This window comes from Cebus imitator, unplaced genomic scaffold (assembly GCF_001604975.1).
Source record: "Cebus imitator isolate Cc_AM_T3 unplaced genomic scaffold, Cebus_imitator-1.0 Scaffold385, whole genome shotgun sequence".
In the NCBI taxonomy this organism is placed as follows: Eukaryota; Metazoa; Chordata; class Mammalia; order Primates; family Cebidae; genus Cebus; species Cebus imitator.
In genome coordinates, this window is record NW_016107700.1 from 846,840 (window position 1) to 855,952 (window position 9,113).

A 9,113-nucleotide genomic window follows, 5' to 3' on the forward strand; every position below is an offset into this window, starting at 1 on the left:
AAAAAAAAAAAAAAAAAAAGAAAGAAAGAAAGAAAAAAGGCTGCTACAGACCATATAAAACGTAAGCTCCACAAGGGCAGGAATGGTGTATCTTGTTTATTGTATCCCCAACGTCAAGCATGGCATCTGACATACAGCAGGCACCAATAAGTATTTGTCAACTAGATGAAGGAATGCATAAAAATGAAAAGGTCTAGGAATGTTCAAAGATGGCAGATCCTTAACATAACCTGAGGGAAGATTGAAAAGGCTTCTTTATGCTGACACTGAGGTGACAACAGTCGTACTATCTACTATCTCACCTAACGTTCCTTATGCTTTTTTTTTTTTTGAGACGGAGTTTTGCTCCGTTGCCCAGGCTGGAGTGCAGTGGTGCAATCACAGCTCACTGCAACCTCTGCCTCCTGCGTTTCAAGCGTTCTCCTTCCTCAGCCTCCCGAGTAGCTGGGACAACAGGCGGGTGCCACCACGTTTGGCTAATATTTGTATTTTTGGTAGAGACGGTGTTTCATCATGTTGGCCAGGCAGGTCTTGAACTCCTGACCTCAGGTGATCTGCTCGCCTTGGCCTCCCAAAGTGCTAGGATTACAGGGGTAAGCTACCATGCCTGGCCCTTTAGTGTCATTTTTAGAGAGGGAAAATTTCACCAGATAAATTCCCAAACCAATGGAGTTTCTAGAAATTCTGGCCGGATAGGTTTCCAGAGTTCGTGTCTGAATGAACATTGTTATTCATAAAGGTTGAAGGAAGGAGACAATAGTGAGGGCTTACAATTTGAAACAAGCAGCCTTCAGATAATTTCTGTACTCTTTTCTACATTCAGCCCAAATAGAGGCTCTCCACCTCCCTCAAAATTCCCTCATTGTTGCATAAGTTGAGTCCCCCTCAGAGCTCATCTTGTTAAGCAGAACTGACCAAAGGGTGGTATCTTCTATTTAACACAGTTTGGCGGGTCTCACATGATTTTCAAAGAAGACTGAAAGATAAATGCTGGTATCACACTCAGATGTCCTGTTCCTTTGACTTTTTGATTCCTTGCTCTAAATATCAGCTCTTAGCCAGCAGCCTGGTCATGACAAACTGAGGTTGTATCATTTGCATTGGTAATATTTCTTTAAAAAGTAAAATTTAGGCTTGTATATTTTGTTTTCCTTCCATTTAGGAAAGAATGCCTCACATTCTCATATACAAACTGAAAATTCCATCATGGATTTTTGTATTCTAAATGTTAAAACATATTTGTTGCTACAAGAGACCACAGATGAAAAGCATCTCAGCAAGAGGTTCTTGACAGTAGACACTTTTGAGAACACACTGTATAGAATGACATCTGTTTTCAGTCATATCTAGCTGGCATTTTTTGTTTTAGTCAACCCTAAATATTCTACTATTTTGCAAGTTTATGTCATCACATGTGTTTCCTATCAGGGGTTAAGGGCTGAATCTTCATATTCTCACCAGTCTGTGTATATGGGCCTTCCCCAGAAAGAGGGCATGACTTTGGGCAGTGGCTCTTTTCAGCCCAAGGGTAGTCCCTGGGAGAGACTCAGCTGAGAGATGGTGCTGCCGACACTACCAGGAGCTGGGCTGTGTGTTTCAGACCTAGAACAGAGGATCTTAGTGGCACACCATGGCCTCTATTAGAGGTAGGATGAAGGCCAGCGTGGGGGTTGTACTCAAGCTCTGCCCCTCCACTTTCTAATCATGGCAGCCCATCTTTCATTTTTAAATTGGGTTCGGGGCAGGAGGAAGAAGTGAGGAAGTGGAGTCTGAGCCTCCAAAGTAACACATGTATGGGATGAATGAGTCTAGAGAGCTCACGTCCCATGTGAAGAATATAGGGAACTAAACTGTGCTGTATTTGGAATTCCTGCTAAATGAGTAGATTCTAGCTATTCTTGCCCAAAATCAACAAAAATTGGGGAACTATGTGAGATGATAGATATGTTAATTTGCTTCACTGTAGCAACCATTTTACTGTTTGTATGTATCCTATAACATCAGGTTTTACACCTTAAATATACACAATGTATTTTTAAAAAATCAAACAAAATTAGTTTTATGCTTTTAAGAAACATGACATATATCACACTAGAGAACTCATAATTTATGTGTAAGCAGTAGACCATCTTCAATACCTTGGAAGTCCCCCCAACAAATCTCCCAATAGAGGTAACTGCTGATCTAGGTTTGGTGTTTTTATTGGCAACTCTTTATATAGCTTTTTTATAAGAAAAAATATTTTCAATCTTGTTCCTTCTGTGCCTTTATAGCTTTCCAAGGCTACAAAATATGTATTATTAATTTTTGTTGTTTTGTTTTGAACTTTAAATAAATGGAATCACATTCAGTTTATATTTTTATCTTTTCTGGTTTTACATACTCCAATTTAGTATGAAATTTCCAATTTAGTATCAATTTCATTGATACTTGTATCCGCAGCTCCTTGTTCTTTACTGTATATTACTCTGTTGTATGATGATTTATTATGTTAAAGCCATTGATTTGCTCTGTATAGTCTTCTGATGCTGGTTAAACTTTCGGTGTAATTTGTCTCAGAAAGTTTGTATTTTAAAGATAGTATTAGATGGACAGGAATTTTAAAAAAAAGTTATATTTTAAAAGAGATTTCTATTTAATCAAAGCCTTAATCTCCTATTGTTCAATTTCAGGTACTATGACAAACCAGATATAAACATTTCATTCAAGCAGGAACATTTTTTAGGGGGAAGGAAATGTCTTCATTCTATCACTTCCTTGGACTCCATTTGTTACATCAGGTACCTAGTCCGGCATGAGCAGGGCAGGAGAGGGCTTCCCCCCCGTCCCCCGCCCCACATATCACATACACATCAGGAATGTCAGGCGATGGTCATGTGGTTGTTAACTGTCTCTGTAATAACTGGTCACAACTGGCACTAAGGAATGGCAGTCTCCTAATAGATAGGAAACACCTGAAACTGGTGATCAGCACCTTCCCGATAAGATCTCGGGAGTTGGGCGCATGGGCAGAAGTAACGCAAGACCTCAGAAGCAAGCTAACCTATAGGATCCCAAGTCAAAATGTCAAACGGGGCACTTATCCTTCAAATTGCCCAGGTGGCCTTCTTCCAACTGTACTTTCCTTTCTTTCATTCCTGCTCTGAAGCTTTTTAATAAACTTTCATTCCTGCTGTAAAACTTGCCTTGGTCTCTCCTTCTGCCTATGTCCATCAGTCAAATTCTTTCTTCTGGGGAGGCAAGAATTGAGGTTGCTGCAGCCCCAGATGCATACTTCCTGCTGCTAACACATTTATCCCCAAAGGATGGATCGTTTTTGTCAGGACACAGTAACATTAAAAAATTCGAACACATAATTGTTTGATAAACTCTATGGTTGAAAGACTATATGAAAGAAGGTTTTCTTAAAACTACAGTCAAAAGGATAAGCAAGAATCAATAAACAATTGTGGAAAACAGAAATAAATTCTCTGTATGGGCACCACCTAGATGACCTTGACCAACATTTTTGAATTTTAATACTGCGATTATCAAAGGTGGGGTCTGAGCCCAAAACACAACTTTTCAAAATAATGAATCACGGGCAGTAAGTCAAGAAATGTTGAACTTCAGCCCACAGCTCTAAGAATGAGGAGTTTTGGCTAACTGCTGGGGTTTTTGTATTGTATTAATGTTGTGAATAGCATTTCAAAAAAAGACTAATTTGCTAAGCATAGCATTGCTAGAAATGACCTTTCTCTTACCATTTTCCTGATACAGAGGAAATTCCGGCAAGAAATCTCAGCTTTCAGTAATAAGTTCCAGCAGCTAAAGACAGAACAAATCAATAGCTTTAAGTATCTGCTTGCCAACATTTAGCTAAAAATCTTGAAAGCCAAAGCCCCAGTAGGGGCTTATTCAGAAATGATTTTACAACATCTCAAACTACTAAGTATTCTTGATCCAGGAACATGTCTTTGAAGTAGGATGTAAATTCTAGACCTGGAAGTGTTTTTCATTTCCCACGAGCTCAAGGCTATTAACCTCTCAGGGGCAATGATTTTTCCCTAGGAGGAAAAAAAAGGAAGTTTTTCTTTTCTTTTTAAAGAAGTATTGTTCTCTAAATTTTAATTTTCTTTAGTTTTTTTGAATCAGGGCCAAAAGTCAGCAATGTCCATTTAATGGGTTTAAAAAGATCATGGGTGATGAGATAGGTAATAAAGTAAAGCATAAAAAAGATGAATTACAATGTGTGTGTGTGCTTGCAGGATTCAACTCTAGTAAGGTGGGAAAGAGATTAGTAGCAACCTCAGTTTGGTGTGTGTGTGTGTGTATGAGAAAGTTATTCACCCCATCTCAGATAATACAATGGTGTAAGAGGTTGGGTAAGGGGACTAGGTAGCAAGAGAAAGCACGTGCTTCAAAAGTCCTATCATTCCACAAAGAAACATTTGTGGGAAAGGGCAGAGAGAGGTCTTCTGTGGCTTGGGGAGAATCAGATGGAACCTGCACCCAGACCCCTTGTGCGGGGCTAGAATCTCTGACAGTACCTAGATGTGCGACAGCTTTTTGGTCCTTGATTTCACACCAGCTGGACTCCGCTACCCTGAGACTATAAATCTGCTTTCCAGGTTTTAAGTAAACATGCAATCCCGCAAAGACTCAGAAACTATAACAGAAATTAAGAGAAATAAAAATGATAATTTTAATACTTCTATGTACACTTAGTATTAAGTTTTAAAAACTTAATCTGCCTATATAGGTTATTTGACACATCTAATCCTTTTAAGATAATCTGATATTTTGTACTTGGGATTTTAATTTAAAATGTTTAATTAATGTTTGTCTTGTGATTTTCATGAGAAAGTATTTACTTGGTTTACTAATAGTATTTGAATGTTTAAAGTCATCAGATATATCTCTATGCTTATGAAACCCTCATCTCTACTAAAAATATAAAAATTAGCTGGGCATGGTGGTGCATGCCTATAGTCCCAGCTTGAGATACTAAGGCAGAAGAACTGTTTGAACCCAGGAGGCAGAGGTTGCAGTGAGCCGAGATAGAGCCACTGCACTCCAGCCTGGGCAACAGAGCAAGGCTCCATCTCAAAAAAAAAAAAGATACATATTCAAGATATACAATGTGATGTTTTCATATACCTATGTAAATACTGTGAAATGACAACTAAAATCAAGCTAATTAACATATCTATTACCTTAGCTTTTTTTTTTAAAAATGGAGAGATTATTTAAGACCCACTTTCTTAGAGAATTTCAAGTATACAATACAGCATTAACCACAGTTACCCTGCTGTACGTTAGGTCTCCAGACCGTATTATTCACCTTAAAACTGCAAGTTTGTATCTGCTGTCCAACATTTCCCCATTTCCCTACCCCTGACCCCAATAGCCATTCTTATAGTGATTCTATGACTTTTTTTTTTTTTTTTTTTTCGAGACAGCATCTTGCTCTGTCACCCAGGCTGGTGCATGAACACGGCTAACTGCAGCTTGACCTTCTGGGCTCAAGCAGTTATTTTGCCCCAGCTCCCTGAGTAGCTGGGACTACAGACGTGTACCACTGCATCTGTTCAGTTTTTTGATTTTTTGAAGAGATGGGAATCTCACTTTGTTACCCAGGCTGGTCTTGAACTCCTGGTCTCAAGTGATCCTCCTGCCCCGGTCTCCCAAAAGCGCTGGGATTACAGACATGACCCACCATGCCTGGCTGAGTATGACTTTTTAATTTTTATTTATTTTTGAAACTGAGTCTTGCTCTGTTGCCTAGGCTGGAGTGCAGCATGTAATCATGGCTCACTGCAGCCTTGACCTTCTGGGTTCAAGCCATTCTCCTGCCTCAGCCTCCTGAGTAGTAGTGGGACTAAGGGCATGCACGCCATAATATCTGACTAAATTCTGGTAGAGACGGTATCTCCCTGTGTTACTCAGGCTGGTCTTGAACTCCTGTGATTTCACCGAGTGCTGGGATTACAGGCATGAGCCAGCATGCTCAGCCTATGACTTTTTAGATTCCACATGTAACTTACATCATTCTGTGTTTGTCTTTTTATGACTGGCTTATTTCACTTAGCCCAATTTCCTGAAGGTTTAGCCATGTTGTAGCATATGACAGGACTTTCTTCATCTTTAAGGCTAAATAGTATCTATCTATCTATCTATCTATCTATATCTATCTATCTATATCGATCTATCTATCTCTGTCATATGTGTATTCACACACATATGTGCCACATTTTCTTTATCCATTTATCCGTCACAGACACTTGTTTGTTTCCATATCTTGGCTATTGGCTAGTTACATAGTTTTATAGATTTAGTTACATAGTTTCAGGTACTACTTTTTTTTTTTTTTCTTATAGCTATGGTTCCCAAGGGAAATTTGGCACCATTAGGTCAGTTCTGTTCCTTCCAGTTCCCTCTTGGACTTGTATTGTCTAATTAATTTCAGAGCATGGCTGGAGTGCTTTGCAAAGAGTATTATTAATAGGATAAAGGGATCTAAAGTCCAAAATTAACTCGCTGAATTCAATTCTCTGTGTATTTGCACTAGCAGTTTAATCTTCTAGTTGGTGTTCTAATCTAGGACAGAGGCACTGTTTCTTCTGGGTTTGGAAATTTTAATTTTTTTTTTTTTTTGAGATAGAATCTGGTTCTATTACACAGGTTGGAGTGCAGTGGCGTGATCTCAGCTCACTGCAAACTCTGCCCCCAGGGTTCAAGCTATTCTCGTGTCTCAGCCTCCCCAGTAGCTGGTATTATGGGCACATGACACCATGCCCAGCTAATTTTTGTACTTTTAATAGAGATGGGGTTTCACCATGTTGGCCAGGCTGGTCTCGATCTCCTGACCTCAAGTGATCCACCTGTCTCGACCTCCCTAAGTGCTGGGATTACAGGTGTGAGCCACTGGGCCTGGCTTATTTTTTTAAAATTTGATTTTGCTCTAGATGTGGTGCCAAAAAGTAATAGTTACAACAAAGTTTGAGTGTGACTTATAGAAAAAAACAAAATAGTAGTTTAAATCCAATTAAAGTTTTTGTCATGTATGCAGATGTCTGAAGGTAAGGGATCCAGAGCTGCTGTGACCCGGCTCCTCTCAGGTCACTGTACTGCCACATAGGAGTGGCCTTCATCTTTGTGGTTCAGAAAGGCAGCATCAGCTTCCAGGCAGGATGGACAAAGGGGGAAAAAGGAGGGCAAAGACAGGTGCCCACCGTCTCTGAAGGGAGGCTTTGAGAAGCTGCTGGATTGCCCTTCATTCACATCCCACTGGCCAGCTCAGTTCTATGCCCTCACTCTGCTGTGCGGTGGGGGAATGCAGACTTTATTCTGAGTACCATGTGCTGTTAGACTTTCTGCTGTGTTGGAAAAAGGAGAAAAAAGATATGGTGGAGGCAATAAGAATCTATGCTACATCTGACTTTCACACGAACAGAAAACATGCGCTGGCTCCAAGTTCTCTTCCAAAAAAAATTGGTCTTCTTTTTCAGAAAAGTAAATCCATTGTTACTATTGGGCTGACCTAACCCATTTTTTACCCTGGGTAGTACAGATGCTTTATTAAAACCAGGAAAACATATTATTCCCACCTAGGTGAGCAAGAACACATTGTCTCCTGATTTGAGTTCTCCAGAAGGATGGGGTTTGGTGTGGAAATGGAGAGGTCAAGGAACTGTGGGGCTGTGGATAACAGATCAGCAAGAGAAATTATTGAAACCTGAAGCCACGAGGAGACGCTGCTGGGAATGAGATCCAGCTGGTACATTTCCCCTGCCCCTCTTCATTTCCTCCTTTGCCACTGTGGAATTTGCTTTCTGCTCTAAGATGATCCCTGGGAGTTGGTAAAAAGCATGGGAATAAAACGGGTGGTGGTAGAAGCGTCAGGGGTGGGGGGAAGGGACAGGAGGCAGACATTGAAACCCGGGGGTCCCTGGGTTGCACCCAGATCTACAAGAGGAAGGAAATAATCATTACCTTTTCTTGGGTGCCCAGGTGGCAGACACTTTGAAAACAACATCTCATTTTATTCCCTCACCAATCCTACGAACTGAGGTAAAATGAACACCCAGGAAGTTACTCTGCAGAGTTACACAGCCAGTCAGAGACAAAGTCAGAATACAAATCCATGTTCTCTCCACTGGGCTACAGTGCCAGGGCCGATGTCTCAGTGGGGAACCTAGAATATTCAAAACTTCAGGCGCAGGTGTCTTCCTTTCAGAATGATTTTGTCAATGAAGGTACAACTTCAGGTCCATAATTACAACTTAAAGGTGAGAAACAGTAGATGTCAAGCAAAGGAGAGAAAGAAAAAGAGGCATAGTAGCTTCTGAAATGACTTTTCTTCCACTCTCTGTTGTAAAACTGAGCATCACTTTTTTTTATTCTTTTATTATTCTCCCAAAATCACTGCGCTAACTGCGGTTCCTAGCTTGCCCATCACTCTTTACCCACAGATTTTCATGGACTGAGTTCTAAGTGCAACATAACAATCACAGTAGAAAAACCTGCAGTAGACACACACACACAGACACAAAAGCTGAATTCTTCCTTCATTGAGCGTCTCTGTGAACTACATCCAGTTATCAATGTTGGCTGACTAGTCTACAGCCTTTTTCCCCCCTTTTTCAGTAAAACCCTTCATGAGGGCTCAGGGAAGGCAGGCCTACCCTTGGGTGAAATGCAGTTGGCTTAAAGGCATAGTAGTTGCACTTTTCTCACCAGAAACTGGCTTAGGAATGGATGTACAATGCAATTCTGGGCAACAAGAAATAAGAGATGTTTGATGGAGACTTCTAGAAAATTTTACTTATAAAAAAGGGTGCAAGAAAGGAATGCTGGCCGAGGTTCACACCTGTAATCCCAGCAGGTGTGATTTGGGAGGCTGATGTGGGCGGATCACGAAGTCAAGAGATCGAGACCATCCTGGTCAACACGGTGAAACCGTTTCTACTAAAAATACAAAACTATAGGTGTGGTGGCACACACCTATAATCCCAGCTACTCAGGGGGCTGAGGCAGGAGAATTGCTTGAACCCAGGAGGTGGAGGTTGCAGTGAGCCGAGATCATGCCACTGCACTCCAGCCTGGTGATAAAGCAAGACTGTCTCAGAAAA